Source organism: Schistocerca serialis, chromosome 7, assembly GCF_023864345.2.
Source record: "Schistocerca serialis cubense isolate TAMUIC-IGC-003099 chromosome 7, iqSchSeri2.2, whole genome shotgun sequence".
Classification (NCBI taxonomy): Eukaryota; Metazoa; Arthropoda; class Insecta; order Orthoptera; family Acrididae; genus Schistocerca; species Schistocerca serialis.
Window position 1 is genome coordinate 478,786,774 of NC_064644.1, and position 26,979 is coordinate 478,813,752.

The window sequence follows — 26,979 nt, forward strand, 5'->3', positions numbered from 1 at the left end:
ATTGGTCCAACATTCGCAGACAGATCTCGCCTCGGTCTATGTATCCAGACTTCACCTTATTTCTTAATTCTCAGATCTTTCATTCCACCTCTTCGAGCAGGATGCAGGCTCTCTTGTCCCAGGTGGCCCTCTCCTTTGTGCACAATAAGGTATTTCTCATTGTTGACTTATTACGTTTCAGTTCGACGTTCCTGGACAGGTTTTTCTTTCCACAAGTTGTTTTTGTAACATATCGCAGTTTGAACAGCGTTTGGGACCAGTATGTTATGGTACAGTTGCTCTGTAAATTGCTTGTTAGTTTTCTCCCCGGTAACAGTAGCCGTTCACATTCTCCAGCGCTTGACCTTCAATCTTAAAGTTAGTCTCTGCATTCATAATGTGGGACTTATTGTACCCTACCTTGATACAGTGTTTTGATGCTTGGCTGTATTGTTGTTTTTATTTTGTACCTGATATTAACACCTTCAGTAGCAACGGTTTTGTTCGCTGTCCCTACTATGCAGCACTTCATCCAGCAACAAACTGAACAAAATCGATGGCAACCCATTTCCTTGTTCAGTTCAAAATTTCCCTACACTCATCTACAGTACCTACCCTAGCAGTTGCGCGTTTCAAGTTTTGACGCATCTTTTTTAAAATATCGGACGATTCTACTGGTTATTCTTTCACAACAGTGTACAGCTAAAGTGTATAAACATAAATTTATTATTTGTTATTCCCTGTCATAAGCGTATTGTAATTTATGGCAGTGTTGCACCTGAGGCGTTTCGCTTTTATTTACAAAACATCTTCAGTAGACATTCTGTAAATATAGCATTCATAATACGGTTATAGATTAAAAAGAAATTTTGCATATCAATGTACTGCGCAAATTGATTGCGGCGTCTGTTATCTCTTTTCATGTATTTTAAAGTTCAGAGTGTTTGATAGTACCACTATCAGTTGTTGCTGTCGTAAAAACGTGGTTTCAGTGTCACCCTTTGAAATTTTTTACCTTTTAGGGAACTGGATTTATGTTTGAAAAAAATGGCTCTAAGCAGTATAGGACTTAACATCTGAGGTCATCAGTCCCCTAGAGTTAGAACTACTTAAACCTAACTAACCTAAGGACATTACACACATCCATTCCCGAGGCGGCATTCGAACCTGCGACCGTAGCAGCCGCGTGGTTCAGGTCTGAAGCGCCTAGAACCGCTCTACCACAGCTGCCGTATAAAGCAGTGGTGATTTCAAAGCAGATGAAAACACAGGTCAAATTTCCATGAAGCTTAACAACAGTAAATTGCTACCATACTTTTTATACTACAACATCTGCTAGCGACGAGGAAAAACCTGTCGACTTCAGAACATGTAAAATGAGTAATAAACACCGAAATCATATTCTACATCACATTCATGGGCAAAAAATGTTTTCAATCTTCGTCTCTTCTTTTTTTTCCTCAGCTTGAAAATTGGTGGGCTTTCTCACAAATCCTGCCTTGATGCTCTCATATCTCTTGCTAGTTTAATTTTATCCATGATCGTCCACCTTGGTCTTTCTCTCTGTCTTCTTCCCTCTACCATTGCTTCAATAAGAGTAATGAATGGAGGATGACCTGCTAACAATATTTTTCCTTCCAGCTCTGACTGCCGAATTATCAAATTTAGAAGCATTATATATGCTATATTCACAAAATCACCACAGATAACGCCTTGTAAATGAGAGAGGAACGAATTTCGTGTAAAACTCTTAGTTCCCAGTACGCTAAAGACTGGAAAAGAAATACAAGTAGAATACAACAGCTACCGCAGAAGATTTCAATACAAACAGACATTTTATAAATCTACAAAGACGTGAATAAGGAAAACAATAGAAAATTATTGAATTTGTGAACTACGTACTGCATGTGACAGATTTTAATTGCTTTTCATAACAGATTTCTGAACATGACAAATACCACTCATGGCTATCTATATATTTATTGGTTACGATTGGAGTTACTAAGGGCTGTCGGTTTAGCGCATACATATCGAATACCGAAGTGCATATTGACAATTAGCAAGTTGACAATCCCGGCAGGATCCCATTTCATCGCGCCACAAACAGCTCTTATCCACAAAAGGAAAAACACGACGTTCGAAACGTGTCGGCTATATTGCTTCGTTTGGCGGGATAAAGGCAGTTGTGTTCGCTTGTGACATTGCCGATATTTGCCTCCGTGCTTAATATGCAAAACTGAAAATGTCAGATCTTCGAAACTGCAATCGCCACTAATAAATATACTGGTAGCCATGAGCGGTATTCCAATTGTAACTAAAATACTATTGACATCCGTAAGCAGCGTGTATCATATTGAAAAATTTGATAAGGATTGCGGACCCTCGCTTCGTCAAATTATACGGATTTCGATCTAACTCTCTGAAGTGTCCCTCACCGGCACACAGGGAAAACAAGTATCAATAAGATTAAAACTACGTGCCGGACCGAAACTCGAACTCGGGACCTTTGCCTTTCGCGGGAAAGTGCTCTACTATCTGAGCTACCCAAGCACTACTCACGCCCCGTCCTCACAGCTTGCCCGCGAAAGGCAAAGGTCCCAAGTTCGAGTCTCAGTCTGGCACACAGTTTTAATCTGCCAGGAAGTTTCATATCAGCGCACACTCCGCTTCAGAGTGAAAATCTCATTCAAGTTTCAGTAAGTTTATTGACAGCAAAACTAAGTTCAAAATGGTTCAAATGGCTCTGAGCACTATGGGATTTAACATCTAAGGTCATCAGTCCCCTAGAACTTAGAACTACTTAAACCTAACTAACCTAATGACATCACACAACACCCAGCCATCACGAGGCAGAGAAAATCCCTGACCCCGCCGGGAATCGAACCCGGGAACCCGGGCGTGTGAAGCGAGAACGTTACCGCACGACCACGAGCTACGGACAAACTAAGTCTGCTTTGACGGTAAGAACAAAAAGCACAAAATACAGGGTTGCCAGCGGGCCGTTGTGGCCGAGCGGTTCTAGGCGCTTCAGTCTGGAAACGCGAGACCACTACGGTCGCAGGTTCTAATCCTGCCGCGGGCATGGATGTGTGTGATGTCTTTAAATTATTTAAGTTTAAGTAGTTCTAAGTTCTAGAGGACTGATGACCGCAGATGATCAGTCACATAGTGCTGAGAGCCATTTGAATCATTAAGACGGCTGCCAGAGCTGCTATCTAAAAGTCGCCTCACTGTTTCTAGTACGTAGCATCAGCACTCGGAGATACGTAGGGATATACACTTGAAGGGAAATAACCCAAGTTCCGAAAAAAATGGTTCAAATGGCTCCAAGCACTATGGGACTTAACGTCTAAGGTCATCAGTCCCCTAGACTTAGAACTACTTAAACCTAACTAACCTTAGCACACTGGACTCGCATTCGGGAGGACGACGGTTCAATCCCGTCTCCGGCCATCCTGATTTAGGTTTTCCGTGATTTCCCTAAATCGTTTCAGGCAAATGCCGGGATGGTTCCTTTGAAAGGGCAGGGCCGATTTCCTTCCCAATCCTTCCCTAACCCGAGCTTGCGCTCCGTCACTAATGACCTCGTTGTCGACGGGCGTTAAACACTAACCACCACCACCTAACTAACCTAAGGACATCACACACATCCGTGCCCCAGGCAGGATTCGAACCAGCGACCGCAGCAGCAGTGCGATTCCGGACTGAAGTGCCTAGAACCGCTCGGCCACAGCGGCCGACCGCAAATTCCGAGAATGCCGTTCTGATTAGGTCCAACACAGACACAGGAAAGTCTGTAATCAAGAACGGCGGCGTTGCTCCTTATGACGGGCTTTGAGGGTATCCAGAGACGATGAGGCGTGTAACACGCGCCCGGAGTCCAGGAGAGTTTCTCGAAGCCGAATGACATGGCTCGCATAACCTACGCGCCTGCCTTTGCAGCTGCCGGCGTCAGAATGCTCGTGATACTAGTTTCTCGTCACGTGTTGTGCAAACGCGAATAGGTTCCTCGGATATGACAGCCTCTGGTAGCAGTGGTACCACCGCCTGGCGTTCGGTCGTGACTGCGACACGGTGAGTTCGCGGTACTGAAGCGTGGAAGGGGCCGTGTAGGCTGCACGGGTGCCCGAGGTGCCCTACGGTTTGCCGCTCCCTGTTTAATAGATCTCCGGCATAGCCCTCTCAATTTATTGTGTGAATAAAACTAGAATAGTAAATGCGTTGTTGTTTTTCTTTTTCATCCTTGTCTTACGTATTTTACTCTTCATATAATATGCTCCTTTATTTGAATATTTACCACACCGGGAACCAGAACCAGGATAACCGCATGTCAGACGACCATTCCACCACAGAGCCACACGGCCTATCAAACAAAATAACCTTCCTCGTATAAAGGTTATTAAAGACACTCGGAAAAATTTCGGAGTCGATATTCTCGAGATTTTTTTAGAGTCGCATCAAACTGCTTTGACAAATTGAGATCTGAGTCCCGAACTTCACGTATCACAAATATAAACAAACTACAAAAATTCAACTGCCGGGAGCTCCGTGTCCTCATCGCTTCACGTCAACCTAAATGGTACTGCGTTCCGCGGAACGCGAAGCACGGTAGCGGCTCTGACATTCTTTGCAATGCACACCAACAATTTTTTTTTTTTAGAATTATTAATAAAAGGATTGTTCTCTCTTGTTTCCATTCTCCCATCACTTAATACCAGCCTGAATTCATTTTGAGTCGGAAAGACTTATCACAATCAGGAGCACCACTGAAGATTTCCAACGTAGCCTTGGACGAAACGTCAGGGATTGAAGAGTTCCATGGACCACGGCCATACGATCCGGTCGTAAAAGCCTCCATTGTATAGTCAGTAAATTAACGTGTGTGAACTGGACTTTTCGCTACGGTCGCAGGTTCGAATCCTGCCTTGGGCATGGATGTGTGTGATGTCCTTAGGTTAGTTAGGTTTAAGTAGTTCTAAGTTCTAGGGGACTTATGACCACAGCAGTTGAGTCCCATAGTGCTCAGAGCCATTTGAACCATTTTTTGAACTGGACTTTTGCACCATTCCACGTTATACTCTCTGGACGTGATTTTAATGTTATTAGTTCTTAATCACACAACCTTTGTTAAGTACGAATAGGTATATATATGAAGATTGTATCTGTTTTTTCGGACATGTCCGAAAGAACAGATACCATCCTCATATATATATATATATATATATATATATATATAGAGAGAGAGAGAGAGAGAGAGAGAGAGAGAGAGAGAGAGAGAGAGTTAAGGCTCACCGGCCATTTCACCGTCTCCTTCTACGCGGTTGCATAAACAGTGCCCGAACTCTTACGGGAATCGCCAATAAGCCGCTAGTACTGAGTAAAACGAGCAGGGGCTTTATGAATAAAGTGCGGGACAATAAGTTGCGAATGTGGGTCTCACGGGAGGCGTGCCAGAGATAAGTCCCTGCAGTCGCATTATCCTCTGTGTCCTCAGTAACTCAAATGGATAGGGGGGTCTGCCATGTAAGCAGGAGATCCCGGGTTCGAATCCCGGTTGAGGCACACATTTTCAACTGTCCCCGTTGACTTATATCAACGTCTGTATGCAGCTAGGGGCATTCATTTCATTGTAACAAATAGGTATGACAATCGTTCATGGCGTAGTGAATGAGAGTTCTCTTTAAATGGGAATGAATTCAAGATAATACGTAGACTAACACTAAGATGCGATAATAAGTGGCACTAATAAGTAATATCTGTAGTAGGTAATGCAAAGGGAAGACAGATTTGTGCTGACAATCCCGGGAAAGCAAATCGCTACAAGACCCTAGTGCAACTGGTGTTAAAGTAGAAGAGACGTATTCGCAAATTGCAGATACGATTAAACATGAAAATTTGTGCCGGGTTGGACTCAAAACCACATTGCTCGCTTACTGCGAGTGGTCGCCATAACCTCTCCCGCTATCGGTACACGTCTCCCGCACCGACCCAAACTTCCCTATGTCACCATATCCACCGGGAGAGACTTTTTGTTATTGACGCTGCCTGTCTAGGGATGTAAAACAATTTGCGGTGTCTGTACAGTACTGTGCACTGTCTTTCGGACATGGAAATTGTATGATTACGGAGTGTTACGCCGGCGGTTGAAATACTTATCAAGCATGCATGATAACAAACGTATAACGAAACAGCAAACGGATCGTACCAGGACGGTACAACAGGTGCGAAAATGTAACAGAAATTCTTGGGGGAGCTTAAATGGAAATCTTTGGAAGGAAGGTGACAGTTCTCATGATCACTGTTGAGTCGACTTAGAGAACAGAATTTGAAGGGAGACCGTTCTACGGTTCTGGTGCCACCTCTGTCTATCTCAAGTAGGAAATAAGAGAAGAGAGAATTGTAGCCGTAAGTGACTAGGGTGCGTAGAAAGGCGTATAAAGAGCCTTTTTTCCACCGTCTGTAGTCGAACGGAATAAGAGAGAGTCACTAATTTTGCCGCAAAGTATTCTGCATCTAGCACAGTACAGTGGCTTTCAAATTATACTATTTGTTTAACGAAAGTGTCATATTCCTGCAAGAACTAGAAGAAAAGTTCCTTAATGATATGTCCAAAAACCAATATCTGTTGAGCTACGGGCAGTGTCACTTGCGCCGAGTGGTGTGTTGTATTCTGTGGTGTAGGGTGGGCTCATAAGATATAGCATAGTAAATTGCCACAAATTCAGCATCGATGTATGGGCGGTAATTGTCGGTCGTGTGACTAGGGCCTCCCATCGGGTAACCTTTCGCCGGGTGCAAGTCTTTCGACTTGACGCCACTTCGGCGATTTGCACATCGATGGGGATGAAATGATGATGATGAGGACAACACAACACCGAGTCCCTGAGCGGAGATAATCTCCGACCCAGCCGGGAATCGAACCCGGGCCATTAGGATTGACATTGCGTCGCGCCGACCACTCAGCTACCGGGAGCGGACATTGTCGGTGACATACTCATAGTGTCATATACTTTACCAAACAGTTTAGCGGATGTTGCGTATCACCTATTTCTACGCGATGAGCTAGCAGCGATATTGCAGAATATCACCTTTGGAGGTAGACAAAGTCTATGGTTTATACACGATGGTCCACCAACCCATTTCCTCCGGATCGTGTGAAGGTATCTCACGGCAACGTTTTATGGGCGTTGGATTGCTCTAGGTGGTACGGTAAGATGGCCTCCTCATTCACTAGACCCCAGTCCGTACGATTTATGGCTATAGAGACATTTAAATACATTGGGTTATGCCCCAATCGTCAACAGAGTGCAGACGTTACATGAATGTGTAACCAACGAATGTAATTTATTCCGAATGGGGCCGGTGAATTTGAAAAAAGTGCTTGATTCACATCGAAGAAGGGTTGAGGTATGTGTCAGAGCGCGTAGTCACCGCAAGTACTACAGCGTGTGGTGTTTACTTTAAGGTAACAGATGGGCCATATCTCAACAGGTGAATAAAACGTTCTCGGTTTTCAGGCCACGTCAACTCGAATAAAATCCTCGAGCTGTCGATGACCATCTCCGCCATCGAGTTAACTGACTGCTGGGGTTGTTTTTTTTTTTATTTATTTATTGAGTTTCAATTCCCCCCGAAGGGGGCGGGCTGGCAGCAGCTTACTACGCTGCTCTACAGCCTACAGACTTGTTTTAAATAAAGGAAGAAGAAAGAAACAAGGAAAAACAGGCGATAAAATGGTGATTTAAAGTGTAAAATGGCGTAAAATTGCGGAAAGTTAAAACAGAAAGCAAAAGGGGTTGGCAATGTAGATAAAAGACACAGGAATCAGACAAGTAACATAGTAGACACACAATTAAAAAAACATGGTGACAGTCTGGTTTCTGTTCGCAAGAGATAAAAGGCACACCCAGCGACAGCATGATGACCGTTCGCAACAAGTCCCAAAAAACACAACACGGAACACTCACCGTAAAACACGCACTGTAGAACACTCACTGTAGAACACTGCACGAAAGTGGCAGCACAAAGACGACACTCCCGAGCCAAAGGCAGATGGGGGGGGGGGGGGGGGGGACCTGCAGCGAAAAGGGGGAGAACCAAGGAGGGAGAGAACTAATAAAGGGGGAGAAGGGCAGACGCGAGAGGGAGCTGGGGCTGCTACGGTTTCTCGCTTATATAGGCATGATGACATCATCAGTAGCCAATCAGACAGACCAAATGTGGCGCGCGCGTAATTCGGCCTGGGTAGCTAGCGGAGCTATTGCCCGTGGCAGCATCGGTGACGTCAGGTGGCGCCAGAGGCAGGCGCCACGTTTGAAACTGCCGCTCCAGCGTCACACATCTGTCTTTGCTTTCTTTCGATGTCCAACGCCCGCCTCCATGCCCTGCTGAGTGTGTACCCCTGGTCTCTGGCACCACGTGACGTCACCGATGCTGCCACGGGCAATAGCTCCGCTAGCTGCCCGGGCCGACTTACGCGCGCACGCCACATTTGGTCTAATTTATTGGCTGCTGATGATGTCACCATGCCTATATAAGCGAGAAACCGTAGCAGCCCCGGCATTCAGTGAACTCCTGACGACGATGGCGGAGATGGTCATCGAAAGCTCGAGGATTTTATTCGAGTTGATGCTGCTTGAAAATCAAGAACGTTTTATTCATGTATTCCGTCGCGAAAGACTCCGAGGACACATCTTAACAGGTATTGATTTCCGGACATATCATTATAGGAACTTTTCAACTATTTCGGACCATTACTACGATCTTCATGAATACGCGACACTTCTTTCAAACACATTGCGTATGTGGGTGTAGATGAGCTTAGAATAATAGTCCTCTTTTTACGTGACTGTTGTACACTAATTCACTAATAGGTAAAATTTTGTTATTTAATAACATGCCAGGACGGAGTTCCATTTCAGACTCTACTGATGATGGGCCTGTAACGGACTGCTCTACGTTGCTAGTTTTCGTGCTTGCTTTTCTCGGAACTGTGTACCTACGCCTCCAGCGATGAATGCTGCCCTTGTATTTGAACACAGTGGTTGCCATTGATACTTGACAGCAAGTGGTTCCGTTAATACGCTGTCCACGGCTTGGAAACTCGCGTATGATCGATACATTCCACATCGAACACATTTGGGATCTGATTGATCAGCAAGTTGATTTTATCGATGCTTTGAGGACTCCATATGAACTGCGTCCAGGAAGATCCTCCCGATACAGTTGCATACTTTCGATGCCCATACTATGATCAATAGGCTGTGATTCCAGCACAGGGGTCTCACATCTTACTACGTTTTCAGAGCTCATTACCGTTCCTCACCATTTCTGTATTCTTATTTATTTAATCTTATATAAATTTCCTTTCAGTTATCTTGATATTTAAGCTGTATGTAGTTGTTGTCCACAGCTTATAAATATTCAAGTAACCTCATCATCACCAGAGTAAACTGACACTGAAGAAACACGTTTTATTGATTACTAGTTTCGACCACACAGACCGTTACCCACCCGATCGATCGGGAAATGAAACCAGTGAATAAGACACAAGTCATTTTATGACGCCACTAATAAAATGTAATCTGAATGTTATTTTTAATCATGTCAAACTGAAAATTATACTATAATTGTGGTGTCATATGATTTTTTCCATATCCTCTTCCGACACAATCACCAACCATACAGATGTGTATAGCAGGTTGCCTCAGCTCAGGCCCGCTGTCGAGTCTTCCGCTGGAGCTCATGCGAAAACGGTCCACAACAACATACAAATAGTTACCGGTCACGATATTATTGCACTTGGACTTCATGACTGTTCTCGGAAACGCACATTGACGTTACAGTAAAATACAGGAAAGAGCATCGCCTTGTGAACGATATCAAGACAGTTGTGCATATACTATCAAGTGGTTCATCGTGTACCAGTGAAATATTGCGTTAAAAACACAAGATAAGCCTACCGAAGCGCCCTCTCTCCCTGATGCAATAATATTGTTGTCACCCGATACGCCACGTTGTTTACAGCCAAACCTCCAACAGTCACCACGATACCGTATTACGCCAGCCTCGGCGCCAGAGGCATAAACTAAACTCAACTCTGTCCGAACAGGCCTTGGTAGGCCCAACGGTACCTACCGGCCGCCGTGTCCTCCTCAGACCACAGGCGTCACTGGATGCGGATGTGGAGGGGCATGTGGTCAGCACACCACTTTCCCGGCCGTGTATCAATTTACGAGACCGGAGCCGCTACTGCTCAGTCAGGTAGTTCCTCAGTTTGCCCCACAAGGGTTGAATGCACTCCGCTTGCCAACAGCGCTCGGCAGACCGGATGGTCACCCATCCAAGTGCTAGCCCAGTACGACAGCGCTTAACTTCTGTGATCTGACGGAAACCTGTGTTACCAATGTGGCAAGGCACTGCGGAAAACAGGGCTGTCATCGCGACACTACTCCACCCGTATCTTTCAGCCAGACGAGTATTTAGGGTGCCGTCGACAGCTCTGCGGGCAGTTCACACGCTGGGCTTTACGCCGGGCGCCTCTAGTGGTTCGTCAATACTGCGAGTTCTGCCGAGCGCCCACAGCTTTCCTTGATCTCCACCCGTTGTATCTAAAGATTCATCACTGCAGTTTACCGCTTCGCCGGACTTCACCTGCGCCTCCTTAACGGTCAGTGCAGCGGAATACCATGTGAGAAGCCTAGGTTCGATTCCCGTCCGGGTCGAATATTTTCTCCATTCGGAGGTTGGGAGTTGCGTTGCCTTCATCACCATCTCACTCTCATCGACGCCCAAATCGCCGAAGTGACAACAACTAAGAAGACTTGCAGTGGCAGCCGGACTCCCCACAGGTATCTTCCAGTTCACTGCTTCACAGGACACTATCACCATTGACTTCCTCCACATACGAACACCCTCGTGCAATGTCAGTGATTACCCACTAGGACTTTCCAGTGTCACGCAAGTGATTACCTGCTAGAAAATTCCAGTGCTTCAGTGATGAACATCAGGCTGAACCTAGCAGTATCGACCCTCGCTCCAAGAAACGGTTTCTGTTTATTGGACTCAATAAAGCTACATTGTCCTTGGCTACCTGGCACAACAGTCGTAGTGTTTTGTCCCCTCGGTCACGAACACTAAAATTTTCCGAGGGATATAATTATGAAAGAACCGCTTTAGAGTGGAACGTCGTGTACATTTGCAGTTATTTCAGACACTTCATGAGGTTGTAGTATACCGAGGATAGATGGGCGACACTAGAAGAATAGTAAAAAGTTGCAAGCATGAGCGTAACTAGCTCAATTACTGTACACATTTATTATTGCTATCCCCAGCCGTATACGAAACCCTTGCAGGTGCAACAAGATTAAAGAATGATAAAATACAGTTCCATCATGAAAGTTACCCTCGTCACACCATTAAAAAGCTGCGAAAAAAGAGTCAAACACATTAAGTTATATACAAATAAAGGGACTGACATATGTCCAGCCTGGATACTAGAGGCCTGGCCAGGTTTTCTATTAGTCTGAAGAAATAAAGTGCTAAAGTGTTGCTCTGTTAAGAATCACACGAACTGAATAACAGAGTCTATAAACAAGTGAAGCACAGACGCACTTGGATTTTCTCAGTCAGGTACACAATGTTGACCTGACAAGTCCAAAATTGAAGCACATTTAATTCCCAGTTTTCGATTTAACAGAATTTTTTTAAAAATATTCTGCTGAATAAGCATTAGTTCTTAGACTCCAGTCTCTAACAACATTAAGAACAAATTGTATTTGGTTTGTTTGACTTCGTACATTGGGGGACGCGGACTCGACGAAATACTGGATACATATAATTGCCTCGTTAAGTTTTTCATTTACTTTACAACGGAAGAGTTCAACAGAGGTAAATTATTTAAGCACGTGATCCTCGCCGCAAATAAGTTAGTATGACTGTACACCAACGATGAGGTTGCCACTAACATAGAGAGGAAAGAACTTCAAGCGCCTAAAATCGTCATACTGACAGAGTATGGGTGCCGATGTGGGAGGTCACATAAGAAATTCGTCTCAAGATTACACATTATTATTGATGGAATAGTACCGATTGAAACCAGAAGTTTACTGATATCAGCCACGATTTATTTTACTTCCACTAGGCATTTCAGAGGTTAATCCTCCGTCATCAGGTGGATATACGTCAATTAATAAGACATCTGTGGTTAATATGTTCGGCTTTGGGGGTAACCTGTGGCACTGTCTCTGTAAAACAGAAAACAAAACAGTATTTTAGTGGATGGCTTATAGTTCTGTGGAGTTCCACCGCCGTGCAGGTGCGCTGGTAGGTAGCAGCTGGAGTACTAGTTACTCACTGCGTTTTACTGCCCCTGTTAATACGAGTCGATAAAACGAATATCGCACCGGATTAATTTTTCTCAGTTCTATCGAACGTGAATGTAATGTTCTGTTTTAAAAGTAATTTTGTTTGTAACGGGAAAATAGCTGACGTTTCCCGTGGACTCTGGGAGACACATGAAAGATGTGATGACCAACATTTGTTTGCCGTGACTCTTGTTACACACTGCACAACTAAATTGCAAATATAGACTGAAACACCAGAGAAAATGCGCCTAAAGATGGTTATGACGGATACCTGGTATATATAAACTGTTTATATAATTAAGATTATATCTACCAGCATATATTATTTAAAAAATCATTCACGCGTTCTGTCAACCATTGCTTAGATACAACATGTAGTAGTCATAGATGTGAGATGTGAGCATGACTACCCAGAGCTCTGTTATAAATAAAACTATGGCCTCCTTCTCTTACTGCTTTCAGCCATTATTTCTCAACCGTTGCCCTCCTCCCCCCCCCCCCCCCCCCTCCAACAAACACACACTGTCAATGAAGAATCTGTGTCTTTTTTGTTTCTGCAACTGTTGACAGAATGATCATTTTGTATTTTCTTCACGCGTACTACATTCTAGATTTAATCTTTGTTCACTTTAGTGTATAACGTGCATATGATGCTGCGTGTGACGTAACACGCCAGAGAAAATAGCCTGTGATACGCTAGAGGTATTTTTACTTTTAAATCTACATTATCGTTCACCTTTTCGGTCAAAAACGTTCACGAAACTGAGTCATGTACTAGAATTGCAAATTTGTCAAATAAAGATATGGTTGTTGTCCGCGGCTGTTATATGAAATAGAGCAAACAGCCACAAATTGGTTGTAGGTTAATTTATTCAAAACGTACCGTTGTCGATTTCAAATTTATACAATTCATCATAAAACGGATTTTACCGGTTCGTCGAAACACGTGATGCTTTGGAAGAAAACTACGAAAAGAAATGCTCCAGACGGACATTCGAACACAAGTCTGTAGCGCAACTATCTTTGTTACACGGATTAACTGTTGAATTATTGTTTATCCTAGGGCACCTCAACAGTAAACCAACGCCTCATATGTTTTGACGAAAACTTGAAAGCAAACCGATGTTGCAATACATAAATCCGAACCCTGGAATGGTACATTTTTGGGTAAAGTAATCTAAAACTAATTTCTAGCTGGTTTCTGTACACCAGCAACATTTTACTAAAATAGTATTTTCTTTTTGTCTTTTTCTACTAGACAGTGCCTCAAATTGTTACAAATGGCTACATGCAGTATTAATTCACTTAAATCCACTTGATGATGGATTTTTAAACCCCTGAGAGTCATAGTGGAAATAAAATCAAGCCATAGGTTTCGAGAGACCACCAGCATCTATGATGTATATATGCAGTCTGAAGCAACGAATTAAAATTTGTACTAAGACCGAGTTTCAAACCTTGGTCTCCCTTTCACTAGTCAGATGCGCTAACGACTACGGCACCCTTGCACAGTGACTCTGCACGGCTTCACAGATTAGCCTAGCATACCTCTCTCGGCACTCCAAATTCCCGTTCACGCCACAGTCTACTTGGTATTCCCCCTAAGCTCATTTGATTGAAGCACCTATGCCTGGGTTTCAGATAGGATCCCCCATTTCGTTCGATGCTGTGGTATTATTCTAGTACACTCAGAGAGCCTTTTCAATACTGTTCGAGTTTAGGAAAATACCAAGTGTGAAAGGGAATGCGATTGAGCAGGGAGGCGTACTAGGGTAGACCACGCAGTTGTGCGAAGCTATTGTGCCAGGGTGGCGTAGTGGTTAGCTCATATGCCTAGTGAGCAGGAGATAGAGGTTCGAAACTCGACCTAGGTACAAACTTTCACTCGTCGCTTCAGGCTCCATATACACAGAAAAAATAAACTGTGGCTCTTAACAGCACACTGTCCTATTTCGGTTTATATAAATAACAGTCTCTCTAAAGCCTAAACTAGTAAGTTCGCATTTGAAGACGCTGTAGCATGTTAAGTACCTTGGCTTCATTTTGTTGTGCGATCATAATCCGGATGATGAGATGTCGACCAGAAACTATTTTTTTCCCCCTTCATTGTATTTCAATTCCCCATCGGGGCGGACTGGAAGCAGCAGATGCGCTGTTCTTCAGCCGAAAGACATAGAACAAACAATAGAAGACATTTAAAAGTAACAAAGGAGAAAACATGGTGAACATAGATACAAAAAAGGGGGAATATCACGGAAGACAAAAGACAAAAAAGGGGGCGACTGTAAAATGGAGATAAAAACCGTAAAAAAGTAGTACACACAAAAAACACACACTGGGACAATTAAAAGAAACAAGGCGCAGTATGACCGAAGCATAAAAGTATCGATGAATGGCGTAGCACATAACAAACACTGACAGTAACACTAAGTACACGGCCAGCACACAATGAAAATCACACCTGTCGACGCACAGGAGAAACAGAACTAAACACAACACTGACGTGGCACGATGATCAAAAAGGAGGATCAGCCAGGTACAAGGAGATGAGGGGAGGGGAGGGGAGGGGAGGGGAGGGGAGGGGAGGGGAGGGGAGGGAGGGAGGGAGAGAGGGAGAGGGGAGGGGAGGGGAGAGGAGGAAGAGAGGGGGCAGATGGACGGGGGGGCGCGCCAGAGAGGGCCATGTAGGAAGGGACGTGGGAGGGAAAGAGGCAGGGATGGGGCAGGGGCAGAAACAGTACACAGTGAAAAGTTTTTATGCACGTAAACTGCCTTCCATAAGTTTGGAAACACCATGCTGCGTGTTACAACGGAGCAAGATGGAAGTGATCTATGTAAGTTATTGGTTATAATACAGAATAGCAAGCTCAAATAACGATTAATAATGACACGTACAGTATTGTACACGTAATTATTGTACATATACATACATATTGGAACATACTAGTATTGCTCCGTTTTATGTAAACCGACGTTACCTGTCCAAGCGGTTCTACTAAACACGCCAGGTGGCGCTGGTAGACCGCATGGCTATGTAGAGGTACGTTGTTTATATTTTTGTTCACTTGTTGTTGCGTTTGCATAAAGGTATAACACACCGCGAAAGTAATTGAAAATGGCCCCAAAGTGTCAGGTTCCTTATGAATCACGGGTAATGATAATCACTTGCACCAAGAAGGCAATAGTGTCCGAAAAATAGCAAAGAAACTGATGATTTCCATCAGCGGAGTTGTCAAAACCGTACACCGTCATCGAGAAACAGGCTCCTATGGAGATCGACCTCGCTCAGGAGCACTCAGGAAAATATCAGAACGCCAGGAAAGTATTTGGAAGTGACCAGTAAACGTAACAGATTAAAAACTGTCCGTGAATTGACTGGTGAACTAAACGCACCGAGCGAGGTGGCGCATTGGTTAGACACTGGACTTGCATTCGGGAGGACGACGGTTCAATCCCGCGTCCGGCCATCCTGATTTAGGTTTTCCGTGATTTCCTTAAATCTCTCCAGGCAAATGCCGGGATGGTTCCTTTCAAAGGGCACGGCCGACTTCCTTGCCCGTCCTTCCCTAATCCGATGGGACCGATGACCTCGCTGTCTGGTCCCCTTCCCCAAAAGAACCCAACCCAACTAAACGCAATGAGGGATACGCCGGTGAGTGAGTGAACAGTGAGACGACGCCTGGCAGACAACAACATCCGAGGTTATGTAGCAACGAGGAAACCACTCTTGCGCCTTGTTAACAAGAAGAAAAGGCTTTAGTGGGCTACTAAGACACACCAACATTGGGCAGCGGGGGATTGGCAAAGAGTCTTATTCACTGATAAACCCAAGTTCGAAATATTTGTAAGTAAACGCCGTCAATTTGTACGCTTGAATCCTCAGTGCGTAATTCCAACTGTAAAGCATGGAGAGGGTTCTGTGACGGTATGGGCATCCTTTGGAGGGAATAAAGACGGAGATTTGGTGAAAACAGATGGAAAAATGAACCAAAAGGATTATCATGCGCCGGCCGAAGTGGCCGAGCGGTTCTAGCCGCTTCAGTCTGGAACCGCGTGACCGCTACGGTCGCAGGTTCGAATCCTGCCTCGGGCATCGATGTGTGTGATGTCCTTAGGTTAATTAGATTTAAGTAGTTCTAAGTTCTAGGAGACTGATGACCTCAGATGTTAAGTCCCATAGTGCTCAGGGACATTTTTGATTATCATGCCATTCTCCAGTGACATGCTAAGACATCTGATTGGAAAAAGGTTTGTCTTGCAGCAAGATACCGACCCGAAACATACGTCTCGCTTGTGTCAGAATTATATGAAGTCTCTAGAGGTTCGTAAAATATTGAAAAACATGGAATGACCGCCCCAATCCCCTGACTGTAACCCAATTGAGCTGCTATGGGATGAAGTGGATAGGAGGATCCGAAAACGGGAAATCATAAGTGGGTCACAATTGTGGGAGGTTCTGCTGCAGGAGTGGAGATTAATTCCAACTGAAACCTTGGCAAAACTGACGCAGTGCATGCCGAGAGTGTGCAAGACAGTGATGAAAGCAACGGGTGGCTATTTTGAGGATCGAAAATTAATTGTTGCACCTTCCTGTGTATTATTTGAGATAATAAACATTTGGAAGACAACAGAATGCCTTTTTATACTGTATTTCCTTCCCACTGTCTATAATTAGTAGGTGTTTCCAAACTTATGGATAGTAGTTCTCGCGTCCGTCGTAATTTAATATATTATTATCATTATTTTGCTTGTTGCCGACTTACGTGGTGGGCCTTAATAAAAATGATATTTCATTCAATTTCGATTTACGATTAAATGCTTTCCTGAAGTTCTCCTTTTTAACAATATTAATCTCAAATTATTTGTTACGTTAATGAACGTTAGACTCACTGAATCTTAAAACATGAGCATATAAGCTGAACAATGGAATAAACTTTTCATATTAATTTTGTCGGCTTGTCAGTTCACTTTAAAGCAAAAGATCTTTAGTTAAATTGCGGCCCACACACGCGCGAGAGTATTTTTTCTTACCTCCGTTAACCATTGTATTATAGTCGGAGTCCTGGCTCTGGCTCTCGGCTGTGGTACTGAAAATAAGAACCTTAAAGCTACGTATTTTCTGCAACGTCGGGCGGCTGTGGAGAAGAATGAGTATTATGCTAATAGCGGACGAATTTTTCGCTTCCGCAAAATTTTTTATAAGTTAATATAGCCACGGCGTGGTTGGCTGCATCGGCCGCTGCGATTGTTGAACTGTAAATTACTCGAATGCAGGCTAATTCAAAGGAAGGCGGACATGAAATCGGGATGACCTCTTACAAATTAAAAGTGCACAATAATATTAAATCAATATATTGTCTTCGTAATTCATACAAATATGCTTACATTTGCCAGCACTCGCAAGATGTCCGTCTGCAAGCAACCAAGACAAGAGAAGCAGTGAAGACGACTAAAAAATTAACAAAAGAGCGCATCTTGTCGTCTCTTTAGATCATTTTGTTATATTTCTTTGCCCTCGAAACTTACGCAGAGAAATAATTATAATATAGAGAAAAATGTATGTTCGCCTGAGCGGCTAGTGTCCACTTATTCAAATTTTACTCGTAAATGTCTCTTGTTTATAAATACCGTTTTCTAAGTCTTTTCGTAATATGGCACTGGGGACGCTGTACAGTGTAGCTGGTCATCATACTGTTGAGACACAGACGTCAGCGTATGGCCACGGCTGGTTTCGCTCCCGCCCAGGTTCTCGTCCGGCGACCTGTCGTCTGAGTTGGACGACGCGCCGGACGAGCGGAAGCCGCTGCCGCCGACGCACGAGGGCGTGCCGCTGGGGCTGTCGAGCGGCGTGCAGCCGGCGCCGCCGGGCCCGCAGCACGGGCCGCCGCCCCCCAGCGCCGCCCCCGCGCCGCCGGTCGGCGGGCCTCCGCCTCCGGCGCAGTCGCAGAGCGGCGGAGACCTGTCGCTCAACCTGCGCACCGGGCCGCGCACCACCAGCGCGCCATCCTCGCCCGCCAAGACGCGCGAATCGCTACTGCAGCGCGTCCAGAGCCTCACCGGCGTCGCCAGGGACCAGGGCGCCAGCATACTAGGTGAGCGGTGCTGCACCGTACTAATACTGAGAGGACTTTTTTTTTTTTGGTCATCAGTCTACTGACTGGTTTCATGCGGCCCGCCACGTATTCATTTCCTGTGCTAACCTCTTCATCTCAGAGTAGCACTTGCAACCTACGTCCTCAATTATTTGCTTGACGTATTCGAATCTCTGTCTTCCTCTACAGTTTTTGCCCTCTACAGCTCCCTCTAGTACCATGGAAGTAATTCCCTCATGTCTTAGCAGGTGACCTATCATCCTGTCCCTTCTCCTTATCAGTGTTTTCCACATATTCCTTTCCTCTCCGATTCTGCGTAGAACCTCCTCATTCCTTACCTTATCAGTCCACCTAATTTTCAACATTCGTCTATAGCACCACATCTCAAATGCTTCGATTCTCTTCTGTTCCGGTTTTCCCACAGTCCATGTTTCACTACCATACAATGCTGTACTCCAGACGTACATCCTCAGAAATTTCTTCCTCAAATTAAGGCCGGTATTTGATATTAGTAGACTTCTCTTGGCCAGAAATGCCTTTTTTCCCATAGCAAGTCTGCTTTTGATGTCCTCCTTGCTCCGTCCGTCATTCGTTATTTTACTGCCTAGGTAGCAGAATTCCTTCACTTCATTGACTTCGTGACTATCAATCCTGATGTTAAGTTTCTCGCTGTTCTCATTTCTACTACTTCTCATTACCTTCGTCTTTCTCCGATTTACTCTCAAACCGTACTGTGTACTCATTAGACTGTTCATTCCGTTCAGCAGATCATTTAATTCTTCTTCACTTTCACTCAGGATAGCAATGTCATCAGCGAATCGTATCATTGATATCCTTTCACCTTGTATTTTAATTCCACTCCTGAACCTTTCTTTTATTTCCATCATTGCTTCCTCGATGTACAGATTGAAGAGTAGGGGCGAAAGGCTACAGCCTTGTCTTACACCCTTCTTAATACGAGCACTTCGTTCTTGATCGTCCACTCTTATTATTTCCTCTTGGTTGTTGTACATATTGTATATGACCCGCCTCTCCCTATAGCTTACCCCTACTTTTTTCAGAATCTCGAACAGCTTGCACCATTTCATATTGTCGAACGCTTTTTCCAGGTCGACAAATGCTAAGAAAGTGTCTTGATTTTTCTTTAGCCTTGCTTCCATTATTAGCCGTAACGTCAGAATTGCCTCTCTCGTCCCTTTACTTTTCCTAAAGCCAAACTGATCGTCACCTAGCGCATTCTCAATTTTCTTTTCCATTCTTCTGTATGTTATTCTTGTAAGCAGCTTCGATGCATGAGCTCTTAAGCTGATTGTGCCATAATTCTCGCACTTGTCAGCTCTTAGAGAGATAAAGTAGGGCTAGATAGATAGTGTGGCAGATAATGAGTGTGAGAGACAGAAGCATAGATACTCCGGACATCAACGGACCAGAAGACGACGCCACCAACAACACACTAGGCCGGAAGATCAACAAAACGTATCTTTGACTTAGGAAATGTCATACAATAGGCACCTAATATCGCGCGGTGCCTCCTCTGGCCCTGCAGAGTGCAGTGAGACGCTATGGAAGTGAGTCTTATAAACGCTGATGGACCATGCAGGACGACTTGTGCACCATCAGAGCCCTCCGTATTAATAGCAATATGGTCTATTGCTTTATAAACTGTAAGGCCTTCTTCTCCTATAAAATCGTGGCATCTTCTGTATGAGCGGTCCAGTGCTGTTGCTCGAACAGCTGCACGAAGACTGACGACACCTTCTTAACAGATTCATTACTTATATAGACAAAACTGTTGCCTCCTTGAGCCCCTGGTTCTCTATGTACGCTTGGCGGTTGTTGGCTGACGGTAATAGTCATAAATTTTGTAAGTCCGTACTGCGTTGGATATCCCGTACGCGTGCTGTAGAAAATCCAGCAACACGCGTCTCATTTGGCTTTTCATGTTTGTAAACACATAACGAAAAGCGATAGGCGGTTGCGTAATGACCAAGGTCAACTCTCACACAGCGTATCTCCCATGTGGCTTACGCAATGGCTTTGTAATTTATTTTTTTAATTTGGTATTCTTTTTTAATAGGAATAAGGAAAAGGGAAGACTTCATTTAATTTCTCTTCTGGAGGCAGATGAAACCAAGTAGTTTGCAGAGCGGCAGCCAATTCTGATCTCTTCGTGAGTGCAGAATCCATCGCATGTTGCCTGCGTTCCATTACATCCCAGACATGTTCTATGAGGTCAAAATCTGGGCTCTGGAGGGGCCATCTCAGTCTTTGGATCTCTCCTGCATGTTCCTGGGACCATACCTGGGTGACTTTGGAGCTATGTTACGACACATTATCGTCCTGAAACACCGCATAACCGCCAGGAAATGAAACTATATGGCTCCAGAGAATGGATAGAAATTTACTATACTGACCAGCAAAGTACTTGGGCTCGAACAAACATAAATACACCAAAATCGTGTGAGAAATAATGTTAAGGTCTCTTATTGCACTAGTGGTACTTCCGCATCTGCAAAACTCTGGAGCCGTCTGTTAGAGGCCTCTGCGTATGCCACGCCGCATTGCACACTGACCTGCCGGTACGCCAGTCGGGACAAGTAGGGACGGTGCAGTGTGCTTCTGAAGTTGCGTTTTCTGACATTATTTGTGTATTGAAGCGTCAGATGACTCGGCGATTGGTACTCAACCTGCTAATGTATTGCGATTGCTTGAGATGAAGTTACGAAGAACCCTTCTTCGTGAAGATGGTATTGGTGTAGAAGACGAATCATTCGCATGTTTCCTGGTATCTATTACAGTGCAGAAATATGAGCATAAGTTAGAAACAGATACTGGTGTAACACTAACACATAATGATGATGATAGGGATAATGACGAACAACTCATTGCAAACGGTAGTGCTACGGCAAGTGCGGGAAGAGGCGATGGAAGCAGTGACAGTGAATACCAACGACCTCCCAAGAAGAAGGTTAAAGTTGCAAGTATCATCACGGCGTTTGATGACAACACACTGGAGAACATGTAAGATGATTATTACGTAAGAGGTTTCGACACAGTCTAAAGTCTGAAGTCTAAAAGCAATATTAAAAACATACTGGATTACGTGGCAAAGAAAAGAGAAGGAAATACAGTTTTCAAAGGAAATCGTACACTGCTGTTCAAGACAATCAAGGAGCGTGTAATGGCGAAACTCGATGAAGCGCAAGAATGCGGTTCCACCGTTCATTATTGGCATTTACAACATTAGGCATTGGTCGTAGCCAGAAATCTCGGGTGTACAAACTTTACAGCTTCACTAGGATTTATTACTAATTTGAAACAGGAGTTTAGGATAACATCACGCCGTATCACTATGCTCCAAGCACGAAAAGATAAGGATGACAAAGAAGAGCAGATTGAAAGAGCTCAAACGTTTGTTGCTGACGTCAATGAGCATATCACGAGAGAAAACATCGATATAGAGTCAGTTCAACTATGAACTTTCTGGTGACAGAACACTATCCATGAAATGGGAGAGAAACACTGTCGCGATGTTGCAATCAGTTAACTGTGCAACACGTAGTTGCACGATCGATGTTGCTATATCAATGGACGGACGATTGGCAAACAAACTCTATATTTGCTTCCAAGAATCCAGTGGAAAGTTTGGACCCCGCGTGTCATGGGAAATAGAAACGCGGTGTCCTCCAAATGTCGTCGTCGAGGCAAGTGTGAGTGGGAAGATGACGAAACAACATCTGAAGACGTTTTTTCTGTCAGTTTTGAATCCACATTTGTCGAGGAAATCATTAGTACTTTGTGACTCCTGGTCTGAACATAAGAATGAACGAGTACTACTGGAAGCATCTGGCGGAAAACACGTACATTTAAAAATCATTCCGCCTGAAACTACAAAATATGCACCAATGCTTCGTTACGCATGGCAGAATGCTGGCTACGATATTGGTGAGCCAGTGAACAACTTCAAAAGTGTCATTGACGTGGTGTTCAACACTGATATTATAGAATATGCAAATACGCCATGCGGTCAACTTGCATTTCTTCACTGTGCGTTTTGCAGTTATTCGTATTGCTCGGAACATTTTATTGACATTCCCCATATCCATTTATAGTTAAGACTGCTGCATTGCGTGTGGCGTCTACAATTACATCTACAGTGATATCTAGAGCATGACTGCAGAGTTTTGCAGAAAAACGACACCCACCAGCACATTCAGAGGTACATAATGGTCCTGTAACCAAACTTTCATACAGATCTGTTTGTTCGAGCCCAAGTACTTCCCTGGTGAGTGCCAAGATGACTATTTAGCATCTGCATGATGTACTGCATACTGGCATGATGGGCGGTTTAGGGGGTGGGTCAGTGGGTCCTACCCGTACGCGCTCGCTATTATATATGGCTCCAGAGACCTTTTCAAGACTCAGACATTTGTAAAATATATATGCAGCCTGAAGCGACGAATGAAAATTTGTACCAAGGCGGTGTTCTAGAACCCAGATCTCCTGGTCCCTAGGCAGATGTGCTAACCACTGCGTCACTCTGGCACAGTGACTCAAAATTCCGTTCAAACCTCAGCCCACTTGGTATTCCCCCTAACCTCATTTGATTAAACCACCTATGCCTGGATTTCACGCAGGATGGCCCATTTCTGTCAATGTGTTGTGTTGGAAGGCCAAATATCGGTGTACATGATCACCGAGAAGCACAACATACAGCGAATCATTCAGACTTTTTCCAACACAACTATGGGTCCCATTCCATAACAGGATCCATTCATTTGGTCTGCACCACACACAGTGCCTCCCGTCGGCGTGGTGCAGTTGAAATCGTTTCTTGTCCGACCATATCACCTTACGCGGTTGTTCCAGTGTCCGTTCCTGGTGACTGGCAAAAAATGCAAGCCATTGTGCCAGATGACGTTGGGTTAAAATTGGCACGCGTGTGAAGCGCCGGTTCCCATGTCCCATGGAATCAATGTTCCTACGGATTGTCCCCTGGGAGACGTGTGTAGAACGTCTAGTGTTGAATGAAGCCACGATTTGTTGTACTGTTCCCCTTCTCTCACTTTTGACAATCCGTCTCAGATGTCGCTAGTCACTGTAATCGACGGTGGCTGGAGTGCCGGTAGTTAGTGTGTTGTGGACTGTGACACCCTCGCTGAGCCATTCACGATTCACTGTGGACGCAGTTGAATGTGTGAAGCCAACCAACTACACCTTTCGAACGGCGTCATCGCACGAGGAGGTTGCATGTTACAGAAGTCACTGACACAACCCCTTCTCAGAAGGTCTCCAATAGAACTGCAGATGGCACACGGTGAGTGTGGTGACCATACAACACACCTGCGCCGTCTGTGCCCCAAATCCCGTATTTGGTAAGTCACTGTATTTACGAGGTGAATAGGGCAAGAGCCGGCCTTTGTGGCCGAGCGGTTCTAGGCGCTTCAGTCTGGAACCGCGCGACCGCTACGGTCGCAGGCTCGAATCCTGCCTCGGGCATGGATGTATGTGACGTCCTTAAGTTAGTTAGGTTTAAGCAGTTCTAAGTTATAGGGAACTAATGACCTTAGTTGTTAAGTCCCATAGTGCTCAGAGCCATTTGAACCATTTTGAATACGGCAAATTCCATCACAAGATTTCCCTGTAACTTCGCTCAATGGAAGAGGAGACAAAGTAACCGTACATGTGTCTCGGCTTCTCCGTATTTACCAGACCTTTTTTCTGAGAAAAGGCCGACCAAAGTTTTCGCCATGATTTACATGCCTTTCAGCAGGCTGAAGCTTGAACTGAAGCGGTGGCGCAGTGTGTAGCGTCGCAGCTTCGCAGTTTCGCGCTGCGTGATCAAGACCCAATTCTTTTTATTTTATTTCATTCATCTACCCGTGTTCGTAGAAGGGTACTACACAAATGTTCCATATCACATTAGGGAACACAAGGGCGTTATATTAACTGTAGAATTACAACTGTGTTTGACACTAAGTGACATACATTCGTTATATATATAAATGTTGTTGTTGTTGTTGTGGTCTTCAGTCCTGAGACTGGTTTGATGCAGCTCTCCATGCTACCCTATCCTGTGCAAGCTTCTTCATCTCCCAGTACCTACTGCAACCTACATCCTTCTGACTCTGCTTAGTGTATTCATCTCTTGGTCTCCCTCTACGATTTTTACCCTCCACGCTGCCCTCCAATACTAAATTTGTGATCCCTTGATGCCTCAGAACATGTCCTACCAACTGATCCCTTCTTCTGGTCAAGTTGTGCCACAAACTTCTCTTCTCCCCAATCCTATTCAATACTTCCTCATTAGTTATGTGATCTACCCATCTAATCTTCAGCATTCTTCTGTAGCACCACATTTCGAAAGCTTCTATTCTCTTCTTGTCCAAACTATTTACCGTCCATGTTTCACATCCATACATGGCTACACTCCATACAAATACTTTCAGAAATGACTTCCTGACACTTAAATCTATACTTGATGTTAACAAATTTCTCTTCTTCAGAAATGCTTTCCTTGCCATTGCCAGTCTGCATTTTATATCCTCTCTACTTCGACCATCATCAGTTATTTTGTTCCCCAAATAGCAAAACTCCTTTACTACTTTAAGTGTCTTATTTCCTAATCTAATTCCCGCAGCATCACCCGACGTAATTTGACTACATTCCATTATCCTCGTTTTGCTTTTGTTGATGTTCATCTTATATCCTCCTTTCAAGACACTGTCCATTCCGTTCAACTGCTCTTCCAGGTCCTTTGCATATATATATATATATATATATATATATATATATATATATATATATATATGTGTGTGTGTGTGTGTGTGTGTGTGTGTGTGTGTGTGTGTGTGTGTGTGTGTGGTATTTTCACGGCTCTCAGTGTTTTGAAATTCTCATACTCTTATACTTGATATCAATTTTTATATTAATTATTACATTTTATTCTTATGTTTGTTCTTCAGGAACATTTTGTGCATTCCATTGGGTGGTACCGATCGTAGAAACATTCGAAACACAGAAATTCCGAACACCAGGAACACCGCGCAAAGGGAATTTTACCACAGTGACTCTTGAGAGAGAAACGTCGTTACCATTACTGAACTTTTCACTCATTGCCAATAGTTTCGCGGCAGTCCACGCATATTGAATGTTTTTTTCCCGGAAACTGGTGCCTGCAGTTGATTATGAATTAAGATACACTACAAGAATTTCACCGAGAACGATTTCTTTTATTATTTTATTCATTCACCAAACAGACAATTAATAGACGAATAAGGACAACGTTATTACGACAAACACTATAAAACATTCGTGTAGTAATCTTCTACACAGAGGGATAGATAGAAACAAGAACAGCCGGCCAGAGTGGCCGAGCTGTTCTAGGCGCTACAGCACGGAACCGCGCGAGCGCTACGGTCGCAGGTTCGAATCCTGCCTCGGGCATGGATGTGTGTGATTCCCTTAGGTTAGTTAGGTTTAAGTAGTTCTAAGTTCTATGGGACTGGCGACCTCAGAAGTTAAGTCCCATAGTACTCAGAGCCATTTGAAACAAACAAGGACAAAAAAACTGTAATCCGGTTTCGAACAAAGGGTGCAATAACTGTGAAGCCACGCCGTTTGCATTGCTAGCAACTGTGCCACCGTTTCGGTCGAATACATCATTCGCTAAAAGACACATAGAGTACCTCGAAAGCTTAGCCCGTCTTTTTCTCGGAAACGGTCGGGTATCTATCGATAAGCCGTGATACGTGTTCGATTATTTTGATTCCTCTTCCATTAATCGAAATTCTGGGAAATCGTATTACAGAAGTTGCCCCGTACTTCTCGTCAGAACACAACGGGACGTTGCAGACAGGTCCTCTTCGATTTTCTTCATAAGGGTTAAAGAATATGAAAGTCAGTGCGCAGACATTACTTTCCTAAAGAAGTACCACGAACTAAAAAAATGGTTTTGACGAACAAGGATTTATTTTAAGAATAGTGGACACTACTAATGCAAGAGAAATGGAGTTCAGGTAGAACTTCTAAATTTATATTTCATGTTACCAAAGCCGTTGATGGCCAATTGAGTCTATCTACTTGTCTTTCTTTCTTTTTTTTCCTTCAACTAAATTCCAAATTAATTAACAAGCATTACTACTCAAAAAGAAGTACAGCGTCTGAGGCCTGTACTCGGGATGTTACTGGATACGTTCCCATTAGTAAGAATTTTTCTTTTACTTTTGCATATAGTTTCTATTTTCATTATCAAATTGAAATTTTAGTTAAATACTATCGAATTGTGATTTTACTATCAGAAATAAATTCTTTACTTTTAATCACTAATAATTGAAAATAAATTAAAATTTGATACAGCCATACAAAATGTCTTATTGTTAAATGAAGAAATTACATACAACAATCTTTAAATACTTTAACAAACATACAGCCTTTTGATATTATCAAGTATATGTTTTCCTTTCTATATAGCACACAACGCGAAAAAAACAACAGTTTTTTCTACTTCTGAAGAGCTGACTTTTTTACTATCCAAAATACTT

General features: G+C 43.8%; 1 protein-coding gene and 1 long non-coding RNA gene across 2 annotated transcripts in view; both read left to right on the forward strand.

Annotated features, from left to right (window-relative positions):
• Window positions 1-18,200, forward strand: part of LOC126412834 (uncharacterized) — a 373,216-nt gene extending 355,016 nt beyond the window's left edge. The window contains exon 3 of the long non-coding RNA XR_007575353.1: window positions 18,090-18,200. This is a non-coding gene — a long non-coding RNA (uncharacterized LOC126412834). The remainder of the gene's footprint in view (window positions 1-18,089) is intronic.
• A 77-nt stretch (window positions 18,201-18,277) lies between these two features.
• The window catches only part of LOC126412127 (synapsin), an 861,195-nt gene continuing 852,493 nt past the window's right edge, over window positions 18,278-26,979 (forward strand). Inside the window, exon 1 of the mRNA XM_050081568.1 lies at window positions 18,278-18,436. The gene's annotated coding sequence lies outside the window, so the exon portion shown is untranslated. The remainder of the gene's footprint in view (window positions 18,437-26,979) is intronic.